The following is a 16,696-nucleotide window of genomic DNA, read 5'->3' on the forward strand; positions in this document are numbered from 1 at the left end:
CTCCATTGACTTGCGCTTCCTAAGAATTTTATATTAAAACGCTGTTCAAGACATTCAGTCTGATGACCTAGATTATAGCATATGAGGGTACGTGTGGATGCATATACTGCTATTTCAGGAGTATTCTGAGGCCAAGGAATTGTTTTTGCTTGTTAATATACTAGAAAACGTGGAATATTATTTGAACAATTAGCATTTTCATGTTGAGCACTTCTGTATCGTTTTTGGTACTAATTTAGAGGTAGATAAGAGTACGTTTTCAGGAAAACTATCCATGTGCAACAAGCACTATTCAGGTTAAACAGATACCAAAAAACAGTACGCCTTCACATAAAAAATTATTATTTACATCGAAAAACATTGAAAAGAAACCTTCAAAAATTCTGAAAAAATAGACCACTTCAAAGATATATTTAAGGTAAATACAACACAAGCACAATTGTTTTAGCTGTATTACATTCATTTTTAAAACTTTTCATTCGTTCGGGGAAATTACTAATATCAGCAAAGAACATTTGTGTTCTTTTTACAGCGTCCCTTTCCTCCCATAGCGATGGGCTATTTCTTTCGCACTCAGTACATTGAAGCATTATTTCTTGCTTTATTTTACAAAGCGATATTCGTAAACTAAAAACACGATCACAGTTCGAAGAATGACAAGAGCAATATGCACACTGAAAACATAGAGCACACGAGTGGCTGATTCATGATACTCTCCAGTGAATGACGAACACGTAGCACGAATTGACAACACTGAAAATGTTTTTGGAGGCATCAGTGCTGCCCGACAATATTTCTTGTATTTCAATACGTCAATACCCGCCATCAGGCAATCAATATATTGATATATTGAGATTATTACTGAAGGTATTAAGGCCACTTTAAGCTCAGAAAGGGATGGCCGAGACGGAGAGTGGAGAAGCTACAAGGTCAAGGAGCAAGTTTTAGAGGGGCTGTGAGACTTAATGGTTCAGTAGAAGCTGGTATCTGCGAACTGAAATTATTTAGCGAAAAGTTAGATGAACTAAATTTAGTAAATATCGGGAGTTTACTGCGACAGTAAAATCATTTGTATCTCATAGAGAGAAAGTATTCAAGCTTATTAACTGCATGTTTGTTATTTAACGGTAGCCAAGCCGTTAATATCAGTACTAGTTATCAAATGCCCCTGGTCAAAGTTGGTCAGAATGAACTATTGTTCATGAACAATTTATCTGTCGTGTTTTCATTATGTAGCTTAGTGCAAGATTTTTTTCCGCTTTTCATTCTCCTCCTTTATGGAGAAGAGTGGGCTGTTTGAACGCATGTATTGCCCTTTCCTCTCATACGTTACGTTACATTAATATTTTCTTTATTAGATTTATTTTCCTTGCATTATTTACAAAGTGCATTAATTTTATTTAATTTAGATTTTACATTTTATAAAATTATTTATGTCTTACAGATATAGAATCTTAAACTCAGAATTATAATTTTTGAATCTTTCTACATTTATTTTCTAGAACAATTTTGGTTCGTTGGAAGCTACGTAAAATTAGTAATAAGCTGGGAGTTTGAGACACAGTGAATAATAAAGAAGTTAAAACATAATTGAGGTTGTAAACCATTTGATATGGTGTAAATCATAGTGAAGAGTGGGAAACATAAAAGAGAAATTACTGCTATAAAACATAAAACATAAGTAGTATTAGAGGGATGGAATATAACAAATAAAATAAATAAACATTTTTAAGGAGAGATTAATTCTGATACATGAGTTGGGGTGTAGCATGAGAGCATATTTAAGGTGAACAACGGTGAGATTATTGTTGTAGGGTGTTTGGTTGGTTGGCATTTGGGTTGATCATTTAGAGTTACAATAAAGTGAGTGTTTAGGATAAAGCAGTCGACCAATCTGCTTGGCTGTGTGTGTGTGCGTGCGTGCGTGTGTGTGTATGTATGTTGCCTTTTGTCTTTTTTCTAGTGTCAAGGTGCGGGTGTAGGGCAACGCTGCTGCTTGTAAGGCTCCATTATGGGTATGGTAGCTGGGTAAATCTTTGTGGTGCAATGAGCTACTGTACACGCTGGTATTATGTATTTGTGTTCGGGTCGTCTTTTGGTTTGTGATCTGCTGGTGATCAGGTATTCATGTCTGGTCTTTTATGTTGTATATATTTGCCATAATGTGCTCTTAGTTTGATCCCTCTTCTCTGTAGTGGTTCCCTGTTCGTTATTTGATAGATGTCGTCACTGGGAGTCAGTGGGTGTAGTTTGCTTGTACTGCGAAGTAGCCTTCTTTCTGTTCGGTAAAGTCTCTCAGCTTTTGATCTTGTTACTCCTCCCACTGGCGCAGAAGTATATTCTGTTGTCGATCTTATGAATGTTTTATACGTATGTATTAAGGTCTTTACGCTGCACCCGTCGAAGAGTTCTTGTACTAGCCTTATTAGGTTTTGTAGATTTCTGGTTTCGTTTAGGAGGTACATCAGGTGTGTCAGCCAGTGCAAGGCTGCGATCTGCGAGCTGTTGTTGTCAAGCGGCTGAGAGGGGTGGGGGGGGGGGGGGGGTGAGGTCAGGGCACCCATATCTTCTGACCAAGTAACTCCTTCTTTAAACCGGTTGTGTCCGCAGACTTCTGGTGTCCGCAAGTCTCCGTGTCCGCATATCTCCGAACGCCCTTCTAATCATCCAGCGATGTGATTTGGTGTTTTCAAATGGTGGTCGTGTGTTGTGGATTTTACGTAATCTGAGTTAATGAACGGCCAGAGACTTCTCGCTACGTATGTGTTTCGGAAGCTGGCGCATCATCCCTTTCTTCTCAGAATTTAAAATATTTCATGTAGAAATCTTTTGACGAATACACGTGATGTTGCATAAGGACAGTATCTGTGTTTCATGGTTGTTGCACGTGGCCATAACCAACACATTTGTCTAAAAGAGGCGAAGACTTGAACTTAAAATGTGAATGGAACTTTTTAACCATGTATTTGCTTTCTTAGTTTTTATAAATGTTACACTGAAACAGAGTTTTGACTGCCATTTCCTCACGACTCCACAGTTCCCGCGTACTATTGAAAAACCACATTGTACAAATGAACACATTCGCATTGCGCAACAGCGTGATTAATTTGAGGTGCAGATTCTTAGGATTATATTGCACCTGATGTTGTAGACTAGAGCGAATCTTCCGTTGCACAGGAAACACTTCTAATTTCAGGGCTATGAGGAGCAGTTCTTTGTGTGTTTTAGGGCGACAGAGCATGTCTCCTGTTCTTCATAAGTTCCAAAGTAGATTCATTCGCATAGTGAATGACAGTTTTAGCATGCAAAGCTTCATCTGTTAAAACCAAGGAATAGTTGCACATTTAACAAATTTCACAGATTATAGTTTCACATGTTAAAAGAAAGGAATAGCAAATATTAATAAAGTTGACGTAACAGGGTGTCACATAATGGGATTCACGTGGTGGGCTTCAAATACATTTTATTGGGAGGATTATGAGAAAATGTAACACACCTGTAAAGGATATCGCATTCTGTCGCACTCTTGTGCCGTCTATTCTTCCGTACTGCTCGTGTATTTGGGATCTGCAACAGATCGGATTAAGGAAAGAGATTGAAGAAATTGAGAGGCTTGGTGCTACATTTGCAGCTGGTCGATTCGATCAGTACGAGAGTGTTATGGAAATGAAAGAGCTTATACGGCATTCCTTGGAGGATAGGGGACGATCTCGCGAAACGCTACTGCCGAAGTTTAGGGAACTAGTATTTGTGACAGACAGCAGAACGATGCTATAGCCTCCAACATTCACCTATTTTAACGATCACAGCGACAAAAGAAGACACAGCAGGGTTAGTACAGTCATGTACAGACAAACATTTTCCCTCTCGCTTCATTTGCGAGTGAACACGAAAGTGACTGACAAAAAACGGTACAAAATATCCTCCGACATACGCAGTACAGTGTCCTGAGGAATATTTATGTAGATGTCACATTAGAAAGATGTTCCTTTATCTTCCACCCATTATATTCCATTGGTGTAGAGGAAAAACGCCATCGTTCGATTGTGTGATGTAATTTCGTGCGGTGGCGTTGTTCAAATGGTTCAAATGGCTCTGAGCACTATGGGACTTAACATCTATGGTCATCAGTCCCCTGTTGTTGTTGTTGTGGTCTTCAGTCCAGAGACTGGTTTGATGCAGCTCTCCATGCTACTCTATCCTGTGCAAGCTTCTTCATCTCCCAGTACCTACTGCAACCTACATCCTTCTGAATCTGCTTAGTGTATTGATCTCTTGGTCTCCCTCTACGATTTTTACCCTCCACGCTGCCCTCCAATGCTAAATTTGTGATCCCTTGATGCCTCAAAACATGTCCTACCAACCGATCCCTTCTTCTAGTCAAGTTGTGCCACAAACTTCTCTTCTCCCCAATCCTATTCAATACCTCCTCATTAGTTACGTGATCTACCCACCTTATCTTCAGCATTCTTCTGTAGCACCACATTTCGAAAGCTTCTATTCTCTTCTTGTCCAAACTGGTTATCGTCCATGTTTCACTTCCATACATGGCTACACTCCATACAAATACTTTCAGAAACGACTTCCTGACACTTAAATCTATACTCGATGTTAACAAATTTCTCTTCTTCAGAAATGATTTCCTTGCCATTGCCAGTCTACATTTTATATCCTCTCTACTTCGACCATCATCATTTATTTTACTCCCTAAATAGCAAAACTCCTTTACTACTTTAAGTGTCTCATTTCCCAATCTAATCCCCTCAGCATCACCCGATTTAATTTGACTACATTCCATTATCCTCGTTTTGCTTTTGTTGATGTTCATCTTATATCCTCCTTTCAAGACACTGTCCATTCCGTTCAACTGCTCTTCCAAGTCCTTTGCTGTCTCTGACAGAATTACAATGTCATCGGCGAACCTCAAAGTTTTTACTTCTTCTCCATGAATTTTAATACCTACTCCGAATTTTTCTTTTGTTTCCTTTACTGCTTGCTCAATATACAGATTGAATAACATCGGGGAGAGGCTACAACCCTGTCTCACTCCTTTCCCAACCACTGCTTCCCTTTCATGCCCCTCGACTCTTATAACTGCCATCTGGTTTCTGTACAAATTGTAAATAGCCTTTCGCTCCCTGTATTTTACCCCTGCCACCTTCAGAATTTGAAAGAGAGTATTCCAGTTAACGTTGTCAAAAGCTTTCTCTAAGTCTACAAATGCTAGAAATGTAGGTTTGCCTTTTCTTAATCTTTCTTCTAAGATAAGTCGTAAGGTTAGTATTGCCTCACGTGTTCCAACATTTCTACGGAATCCAAACTGATCTTCCCCGAGGTCCGCTTCTACCAGTTTTTCCATTCGTCTATAAAGAATTCGCGTTAGTATTTTGCAGCTGTGACTTATTAAACTGATAGTTCGGTAATTTTCACATCTGTCAACACCTGCTTTCTTTGGTATTGGAATTATTATATTCTTCTTGAAGTCTGTGGGTATTTCGCATGTCTCATACATCTTGCTCACCAGATGGTAGAGTTTTGTCATGACTGGCTCTCCCAAGGACATCAGTAGTTCTAATGGAATGTTGTCTACTCCCGGGGCCTTGTTTCGACTCAGGTCTTTCAGTGCTCTGTCAAACTCTTCACGCAGTATCTTATCTCCCATTTCATCTTCATCTACATCCTCTTCCATTTCCATAATATTGTCCTCAAGTACATCGCCCATGTATAAACCCTCTATATACTCCTTCCACCTTTCTGCCTTCCCTTCTTTGCTTAGAACTGGGTTGCCATCTGAGCTCTTGATATTCATACAAGTGGTTCTCTTCTCTCCAAAGGTCTCTTTAATTTTCCTGTAGGCAGTATCTATCTTACCCCTAGTGAGACAAGCCTCTACATCCTTACATTTGTCCTCTAGCCATCCCTGCTTAGCCATTTTGCACTTTCTGTCGATCTCATTTTTGAGACGTTTGTATTCCCTTTTGCCTGCTTCATTTACTGCATTTTTATATTTTCTCCTTTCATCAATTAAATTCAATATTTCTTCTGTTACCCAAGGATTTCTATTAGCCCTCGTCTTTTTACCTACTTGATCCTCTGCTGCCTTCACTACTTCATCCCTCAGAGCTACCCATTCTTCTTCTACTGTATTTCTTTCCCCCATTCCTGTCAATTGTTCCCTTATGCTCTCCCTGAAACTCTCTACAACCTCTGGTTCTTTCAGTTTATCCAGGTCCCATCTCCTTAAATTCCCACCTTTCTGCAGTTTCTTCAGTTTCAATCTGCAGTTCATAACCTATAGATTGTGGTCAGAATCCACATCTGCCCCTGGAAATGTCTTACAATTTAAAACCTGGTTCCTAAATCTCTGTCTTACCATTATATAATCTATCTGATACCTATTAGTATCTCCAGGATTCTTCCAGGTATACAACCTTCTTTTATGATTCTTGAATCAAGTGTTAGCTATGATTAAGTTATGCTCTGTGCAAAATTCTACAAGGCGGTTTCCTCTTTCATTTCTTCCCCCCAATCCATATTCACCTACTATGTTTCCTTCTCTCCCTTTTCCTACTGACGAATTCCAGTCACCCATGACTATTAAATTTTCGTCTCCCTTCACTACCTGAATAATTTCTTTTATCTCGTCATACATTTCATCAATTTCTTCATCATCTGCAGAGCTAGTTGGCATATAAACTTGTACTACTGTAGTAGGCATGGGCTTTGTGTCTATCTTGGCCACAATAATGCGTTCACTATGCTGTTTGTAGTAGCTAACCCGCACTCCTATTTTTTTATTCATTATTAAACCTACTCCTGCATTACCCCTATTTGATTTTGTATTTATAACCCTGTAATCACCTGACCAAAAGTCTTGTTCCTCCTGCCACCGAATTTCACTAATTCCCACTATATCTAACTTTAACCTATCCATTTCCCTTTTTAAATTTTCTAACCGACCTGCCCGATTAAGGGATCTGACATTCCACGCTCCGATCCGTAGAACGCCAGTTTTCTTTCTCCTGATAACGACGTCCTCTTGAGTAGTCCCCGCCCGGAGATCCGAATGGGGGACTATTTTACCTCCGGAATATTTTACCCAAGAGGACGCCATCATCATTTAATCATACAGTAAAGCTGCATGTCCTCGGGAAAAATTACGGCTGTAGTTTCCCCTTGCTTTCAGCCGTTCGCAGTACCAGCACAGCGAGGCCGTTTTGGTTAATGTTACAAGGCCAGATCAGTCAATCATCCAGACTGTTGCCCCTGCAACTATTGAAAAGGCTGCTGCCCCTCTTCAGGAACCACATGTTTGTCTGGCCTCTCAACAGATACCCCTCCGTTGTGGTTGCACCTACGGTACGGCCATCTGTATCGCTGAGGCACGCAAGCGTCCCCACCAACGGCAAGGTCCATGGTTCAGGGGGGAAGCCATGGTTCATGGGGGAAGATTTATGTAGATGTCACATTAGAAAGATGTTCCTTTATCTTCCACCCATTATATTCCATTGGTGTAGAGGAAAAACGCCATCGTTCGATTGTGTGATGTAATTTCGTGCGGTGGCGTTGTTCAAATGGTTCAAATGGCTCTGAGCACTATGGGACTTAACATCTATGGTCATCAGTCCCCTAGAACTTAGAACTACTTAAACCTAACTAACCTAAGGACATCACACAACACCCAGTCATCACGAGGCAGAGAAAATCCCTGACCCCGCCGGGAATCGAACCCGGGAACCCGAGCGTGGTGGCGTTGTGCTGCATCTTAATATGCGTAGTGTAGTGCTATCGTCAGTTATACAAGTAGCTGCGAACTGTTTCCCTACAGAGCTTGCAGACGATGGTCGAAATGGCTGAACGTGGAATGAGAGGAGCGAGCAGGCTGGAGGCTGTTTAGCTTAAGGGGCCATCAGCTGGACGTGGCACGCAGGGCTCCGAGTCGTGCTCTGTCGGCTTTTGGGGTTGGCCGGTTATGCTGAGTCCCGTTAAGCAGTATGTGGGAAGCACGTGCTTAGAATAACAGCGCCACACAAAGGGCCGCCTTCGCCTGCGGCCAGCGCGGAATGCGTCCTACAGCGCCTCCGCACGCCCTCACCTTCCGGCCGCCCAATAGGAACCGGCCCTCGCGAAATACCAAGAAACCGCTCGTCACAAGCGACCATAATAAATTACTTCTCTCGCCGCAAATTTGGGGCTATTGTAGGTGTGTGGACAGCTATTGATGGACCGCACAACGTGGAATATCGGCGCTGTGCGGTGATGAACGTCAAAGGCTCGCTTTTCTAACAACAGAGCTCTAGTCACTGTCTAGCCATTTTTATTTACATATTCTGTGCTTTCCATGAATTACTGCAGGAAAATTATACAGTGGTTCGCTTAATCAGATCGTGGTTGATTTCATCCTTATCCCTGTCCAACTGGGCAAGTACTCTGTATATTCATTTCATCAGGAAGAGATATTCGTGCAAAACTGAATTAACACTTGAACTGAAGAAAAAAAAATAGTGTAACTGTATCCTAGAATGTGTTGAGGGTGCCCAAAAACATTACGGGCAACAATATGCAAATGACAGAGGCTTTTAAAATAAGTTCTTTAAGATAAGAAATTAATTTTATTTTATTGCTGCCATGTAGCAGCAGAAACTGAAGCTCACCGCATCTATTGCGACGACGTATAGTCTTAGTGCGTGCTGTACAAATGAAGCACCACTGTTCTGACCACAGGCGGACCAGTCGGATCCGCCATGCCATCAATCAGCCCATGGGTTGATGTGGATGCGGCGTGGAGAGGTGGGGGAACACTGTGCACTCTCAGTCGTCGTCGTGAGAGCACACCTAGTGCCACGACTACTCATTCAAAGAACTCCTCATTTGGTACCAAATGCTGAGTGCTACAGTCCTCCCACCAAGAAAAAATCCCTGGCAGCCTTGCTGAACACTTAGCTACAGATTCGAACCATGCAGTGTAAGGGTGAATTAAATTTATTGCACACTTTGAAATATACTTGTCGTCTGTCGTGCAATGAGACAGGCAGCTAGGACGCTATGAATCCGTTGCTCTTAAAGTTATAGTGCAATAAACGATATCATGTAATACTTTAGGAAAAAACCGTAAAGAAGTGAGATCCCTCACTGAGGACCCAGAACCAAGCTGTTGGAAAGTATGGGAAGGGAATTGGAAGAAGAAGACGTCTGATACAGAGAGAAAAAGAAATATTTGCTATAGCTGGAGGCTGCCTAAATTTATGATCGAATTTCGTGAACAAGCAGGCGGAAAGTCGTGGAGACCGTATTGTTGTACGTTCGATTTGTGCTGATTGAAGCGCGGCAAAGTACGTGTGTTGAAAATCCATTAGGAAAAGAATGAGTGTCTGGTGTCAAATGTGAAGGCTTCGTAAGAGAGGAGAGAAACAGGAAGTGCCATCTATTTGGAAGCAAAGAAGCACAAGAAAGAAGATCGGACTACATTCAAGCGGTGCTCTTTTTACAGAGCGCGTATATTGTGGTCGACTGCGTTTTCAGAGAACATAATTCGACTCTATATGGGTTCTTTTGCACCTGTATGGAACAAACGGAGAGAAGTGTTGTAGCACATTTTGAGGTCAAAACGAGGATTATTTAGTCCTCTTGCACTCCTAATGACGTTAGTGCAGATCACTTTTGTCGAATCACGCCCTTCGGTAAGTAACCACCATGGCTGTTCTATTAAATATCACATTAACAGCGTAAAGAACGTAAGTATTATGCCGAAGCTATTAGGATGGTGGGAAGATTTTGTGACTAATAAAATTCAGCGCATTGCCCTGAATGACGTGCATTGTATTCGATATAGAAAGAGGTAACACCTCTGGTACCCACAGGAAACATAACGAGATGCTGGTGGTCTCAATCTACGCAACGAGTCTCACGTGACAAGGCCATCCTAAACGTTAATAAACGGGTCAAGAAATAGAATAGTGGCTTTCAACGGATGCTAATACGCTATGAAGCGAGTATTACGCTCCACAGTAAACACACGTAACAATGCATCGTTAACACCTTTGCAACAAAAAATATTGATTGTGTTGTGGAACGATTTGCTTCATTCTGGCGACTTTATTAAATATTGCGAGACTCATGAAAATCAACGAAAATTTTTGTGCACATGACTCCTAAATCTGTTATTTTGATTGCACTCTCGAGAAAATTTTATTGTGCACTCTTAGATACCGACGTTCGCGTAGAGAAACAGATGTAACGTAGGAAGTCGTCATTGGTGTTAAACGTGTCTGCAGATAAACTATTAAAAACTGTGTTATATTCACACAGCTCTATGCTGATGTTCTTTACTGAAATTAAGAGCTTCAGCTATACAACAGAACATTCCCAGATATCTCATGATTATAATCAGTTTTCTGCAATGTTAGCTGGTCCTTTTGTCACCATTTCCTGTTGTTCATCGCTTTGTTCTTAATGGTGCTGCATGTGCTGCCGCCGAGCATATCTTCCAGGACCTGAAATGTCTTGGTCCTCATCCCTTCCACATACCCCACCAAGACTGTTTTTATAAGCCCTCCTACATTCTTAATGTATCCAATTAATTTAAGTTTTCTTTCTTTTTCCACACTGTGTAATTGTCTTTGCTCTACCACTCTTCTCCGTACCTCTTCGCTTTTCGCTCTGTCCATCCAACTTATTCTTTTCATCCTCCACACTGTTCTCATCTCAACAGCCACCAGCCTTGCTCTGCCTTTCTTTCTCATTGTCCACGTGTCAACACCATAGAGGCGCCACTCCATACAAAATATTTTATTCAACTTTTTCTCAGATATTTGTCCATACTGCTGCACAAAACTCTACGTTTCTTACAAAATGCCTCTTTCGCCATTACTATCCTGGTTTCAATTTCTACGCTGTTCTTCCTACTTTCTGCGTATTTAAAGCTTAGCACATATTCCAATATTTCTCAGTTTATGAATGTCATACTCCCTTTATTTCCTCAGAGTGCTATTACTTTTGTTTTCTTTGTATTGATTTTCATTCCGTAACTCTTTCATTTAGCTTCATTTGTGTCCACTATATCCTGAAATTGTTTTTCACCTGTTGCTAGAAGAACGATGTCGTCTACAACCATATAATACCGTATTCTTCTTTCTCCAATTTTTACTCCTTGTCGTTCCAGGTATCTACATATACAGTTAACAAAGACCATAATTTAAAAAAAAAATGTAATTTAATTCCATCAAAGTGTAGTGTGCATCATGCGAAGAACGCACGAAGTTAATTTAGTGAGTGGTATCTTTCGTCAATACAAGAGTTTTAAATAAGGAACTTAATAAGTATTGTGGTAAGAATATATTCTATAGGAAACTCACCAAAGTCAAATAAAAATGATAACAATATGTGTAGCAATGCTATTGTATTAGCCACACAGACTGTTCCCTAGCATCTTGTGGAGTGAATTGTGCAGAATACGTGTCATATCATAAGACAAAATACTTACATGCATGCAATAATAGTATCAGTGCTGCAGACTAAATGTCAAATGCGGAATGAAGTGATCTATTGGCTCAATGGCTCTGAGCACCACGCGACTTAATTTCTGAGGTCATCAGTCCCCTAGAACTTAGAACTACTTAAACCTAACTAACCTAAGGACATCACACACACCCATGCCCGAGGCAGGATTCGAACCTGCGACCGTAGCAGTCGCGCGGTTCAGGACTGAAGCGCCTAGAACCGCTCGGCCACCGCGGCCGGCAGTGATCTATTCGTCATGTGGTGCATCAAAGATGTATTGGTGTACATGAAGAAAAACTAGTCCATGGTAATTGGTTGTTAAATGCAACAAATCACTGTCTGCGACATTTAAGAACGAATGAATTAAGTAATAGAATTAAGGTAAAGAAACACATGGAAAATGGAAACGAGGGTTACCAAATGATAAAAAAATGGACAGCAAATATCCGTTTGTCAGACATATCAACTTAAAACATAAAGCTTCATTGAGTAAAATGTCGAATGACTAGCGAAATCTAACGACTGACAGCATAAGTCAATGTAAGCATATAAAAGTTACAAAATACACTATTCAGAACATTTAACGTAGTCATAATATTCGAATAAAAAATTGGTATACATCTACATGATGTTACATTATGATTTTCGATAAATGTCTTTAAATTGTAAACCATCACATCCTCGAATCATTACTGCGGAAGGGACTTTTAGAATTTTTATTGCGGAATATCGTAGACCTTCTTTTATCCCTGCTTACCAATAAGCTGAATTAGACCTCCTTTTATCCCTGCTTACTAATAAGCTGTTTATCTCTCAATACATTGTCAGTATTTGTGTAGTTACCCAGTTTTACCATGTTTGGTACACTACGGACAGCTGTTGCAGTATACTTGGCAGTATTGCAGAAGAAACTGATTTCATTATTGGAATGAGTAAGGTGGACATGTATTGTCGTGTACAATTCGACCTTTCGTCACGACGTTTTTATTTTTCAGCTCCGTAATGGTGAAGATGACTTGCCCCACGCTAGTCTGGAGCGTAAAGAGACAGGAGCATCGAGATCTCGCAGCACGGTAACACGCAGAGCTGCCGACAATCTGGCACGCCACATTATTGACCAAGTCCAGGATTGATTTCCGTGGTGCTAAGTGTAAACATAGCTGGCCAGCCGTTACCTGACATGACATCCAATTATCCCACAGCCCGATAATCAAAAAGATTACTTGTGGCGTCGCTCAGCGCACGTACGCATTTTATTCGGCTGGCTTTGCGCATCATTAATCAGTGTGTTTAGGCGACTCGGACGCTAGTGAACAAAGAGAAGAGTGGAGAGGGGACCCCCAAGAACTCCACGCGTTCTAAATTATAATCGACAGGTCGAGGTGGCTGCGAGACAGTCCGTAAATTGACTGAGAAGCTGGTAGCGCGCTGTGTGTCGAGGAATGGCCAGAAGTTTCGTGCTGCAACCAGTATGAGCAGCTTAATGACAGATTGTGTAATTACTCTTTTATGGCTGTGCCGCCTGCTCGGACGTGTGTTCCTCACGCAATTAGGAATACTAATGCGTTTACATTCCACCTAATCAATTCTCTGATATTTGTAGTCTAGCGTGCTGTTTGCTTGTGCCGCGGAATGAAGTGGAAACCAAGGACGCAGAATAAATACGGAGATTCATAAATATTAATAGAGTAAAAGCAATTAAATCATTCAAATTAATTTACGATGACCCCTGTATCGAGGTTTTCTTAGTTACCTTAGAGAAATGAGAGAATTTCCACTTTAAATATAATATTACTGAAGACGGCAGTCCTATAGGGCGTATCGTGTGAGTGCATATTCTGTTCTTTTCGTTGTATTTTTATTGTAATTCTCGTTTAGAGCAACGAAAAACGTCGATACTGACTATTTTTAACGTCTATATTAATTACATGTTAAGATTTTCGTGATAAATATTTTTTACTGGCAGAAAATGAGATATCCAGTAAATTACATCCAGCCATTAAGTAACAAATAAACGCTGATAATGAAGGTAGCATCGTCGCATTTACATAATCATTTAAGAGCAAAGAATGAGCCAGTTCCGTCAGAAAAACAACACGTACCTGATGAGTAAAAGCTAAGACATTTTCTCGAACACATGATTAAATATAAAATAATTAACTCATTTTTACAAGTAGCGATACACACAACAAGACGCGTGCATTCTTATTTCCGTTACCCGTGTTCTTTGTTGACCTCTCCACTCGATGGTATGCTTCGTCAAACAAGACTGCAGTCGATACTCTGTCGTGTCTTGGTCTAGCCGAAATTTCAGTCGACGTTGATGGCATTAGAGACGAGGTCGGAGGAGTCTGTTTCAAAACAAGTTCCCCGAATTTGACTTAATCAAATTAGGGAATTAGTCCACTTTATTACCTCTCGAAAAATTCCTTTTCAATATTAAGACACGGAAGAAAATTGTTACAACGCTGTATTCTTCTATCAGATCCATCTCCCACCGACGGAACTACATGGAGTGTAGTGCTTATTTATCCTTAGCTTTCTAGGAGCTTATATAGCTCCTGTGAGCACTTTTATAAGAAAATAATTCATCCTTAGCTTTCTAGAAGCTTATATAGCTCCTGTGAGCTCTTTTATAAGAAAATAATTCATCAATTTGTGTGATATTAACATAGAGTTTAGCTAGCTTATAGTTATTATCGGCGAAATTGTCTTATTTTCGAAGTACAAGCTACGTTTTTATGTTTTGTATTAAATGATAGACATGGTATTAAAACTGACACAGGTGCTTCTGGAAAAGAAAATGAAGATGATATTCCAGCTAAGACACGCAGATACCTCACACGTGTACCGACGATGTTTGTACTTCCGGAACAATTGACAGCTCTCGTATACAGCGTCTGCAACTGTGACTGTATAATGCGTTTTAGCAGAACTGATCTCTTCTTTTTTAGCTAAAAGTAGTTTTAAAAATCTTGTTGTTTTCTCAGATATATTCAATATTAAGGAACCGCTTGCTGTTGCATTATTTAAATACGCACTTCCTAGTAAGTTAGGCGTAGAAAGTATCGTATTTTATTAACTCTCGACCTGAAGAATTAGAGCGGTGAACAAAACTTAAAGACGAAGATAACTTTCACATGATGTGTCACTGAAAAGTAACATGGCTCGATGAAACTTGGACCATACAAGGGAAGAACTCCTACAGTATAGGACAGAAGGGAACTGAAATAAGTACGCAGTGAGACGAACAGAAATGACACGGAAGTCATCGCTATCCGTGGTGGTCCCCATGATATTTCAAAGAGCGGCACGAGGTTCTTAATGTGGTTTGTGATGACCATCGGCGGCAGTGTATGCTCTGCAACGTGCTCCCATTTTGACCACAAGACTGGTAAGGAACCCTTTTGGTAGGCTGTTCCATTCCCCCACAAGCGTCGGTTGACAACTGCTGGATAGTCGTTTTTGCACGTGGACGCGCTACAATATGTCTACCCAACGCGTTCCATACGTGCTCGATGGAATTGAAGTAGAGGAAAATGACAAACCAGTACATTCGCCGAATAACCTCTCGTTCCGAGAACTCCTCCACCTCTTATAATTGAAAGAAAAACAGCCCTCGGTCACTATTTTTAACAAATTAACCAGGACTCCGTTTTGCAACCTGCACCACGCAAGTAACGAGTAGCCCTTAGTGGCTCGCCATCACAGTTTTCTTTATCTTAAATATCTTTGTGACTAATGCCCCTATGGCATATTTATTATTTTATAAATGACATATAAGTACTGCCAGTCTCTCACGATGATTCCGTACTTATACCTATTATACATTTTTAGTCATAATTCTGTGACCATGTTATAGAATATAGACCATTGTTTGATTTAAATTCTAAGGAAGACACTCCTAGCAGTTGAAATCAGGTTAATTTGTTAAAAATAGTGACCAAGGGCTGTTTTTCTTTCAATTGTAACTACTCACGGTCTCTGAACGTGCAGCCACGTAAAAAAAAAAAAAAAAAATTAATCCTCCACCTGTGCTGTTCGATGTGGTTGCACACTATTATTCATAAAAATGGCGTCAGGGCCGAGTGCAAGCCTGGTGCGAGTTGCAGTACGGTAGGTTTCTGCTCGGCTTTCCTACCGGCGATCTGCTGCAGGTTCACAGGTAGGTGCAGGTAAATGGACGGAAGAAACTGCGCCGCAGCCACTCTATGATCACCCAAAAACTGTATAACCCTTCCTCAGATTCGAAATGACTGAGGCGATATTCGCACATCTGCTATTGTCTGCTATGCATTACCGCAGTGCCTGGAAACGCCTGCTTCACTCGGCACATACGTCCATTCTAAGCGAAAGATTCAACTAGTGACCTCTGATTATGCCACATATCTGGACATTGCGTAAAACACGGCTTTTCCCTGGAAATGACTCCATCCTGGACGATAGATGCAATGTGACTGCCGGTTTCATTAAACAAGAAAAAGAGCAGCTCTTTTCCGCTTTTACAGGAATGCCAGACATAGTCTTTGGGAAAGCGAGCTTTCCCCTAAGATACGTATAGTTCAATAAAAATAAAGGCATCTGACGAATTTTATTAATAAAACATACTGCAAGATTTTCTCCCCCATACACCCGATGGTGAATGCTTCCATTTTCCAGCTGGTGGCGATGATTTTCTTTGCTGTGGCACAGTCATCATATTTATTGCACCTAGAGTCTTCCCATCGTGCGATTCGAGTCATAAAGGGCCCTCCAGTCCTAGTGATGGGCGGCAGACTGGTTTTCTCTTTGGGGTGTATTTACGCATTAGTAGAGGAAGAAAACATTAATCAGCGTATCTGGATCGAGTTTCTACATTTCTTGACTTTTGAAGTACACCGCTGGCCACTAAAATTGCAAAACTGGAAAGGATAACATATAAAGAAGCTTTATTTATTGTACATATACGGCACAGAAGGAAGAATATTTTATTAAATTCGTATGCGATTTGGGTGTACACAGGGTGCGAAAGTTACTTCATAGATCAGTCGCATCTGGCAGCGATAACGGCTCTAATACAACTGAGAACCAGATCGATCTGAGCTTGGATGATATATATGGGTACGTCATCCCACGCTGCTTCGGCTCTATGTTAGTATTTGTCAGTACTGGTGGCTTGTGAGTTATGGAACGAAATCACTCTGCAACCCAAGTCAGA

Source organism: Schistocerca piceifrons, chromosome X, assembly GCF_021461385.2.
Source record: "Schistocerca piceifrons isolate TAMUIC-IGC-003096 chromosome X, iqSchPice1.1, whole genome shotgun sequence".
Lineage (NCBI taxonomy): Eukaryota > Metazoa > Arthropoda > Insecta > Orthoptera > Acrididae > Schistocerca > Schistocerca piceifrons.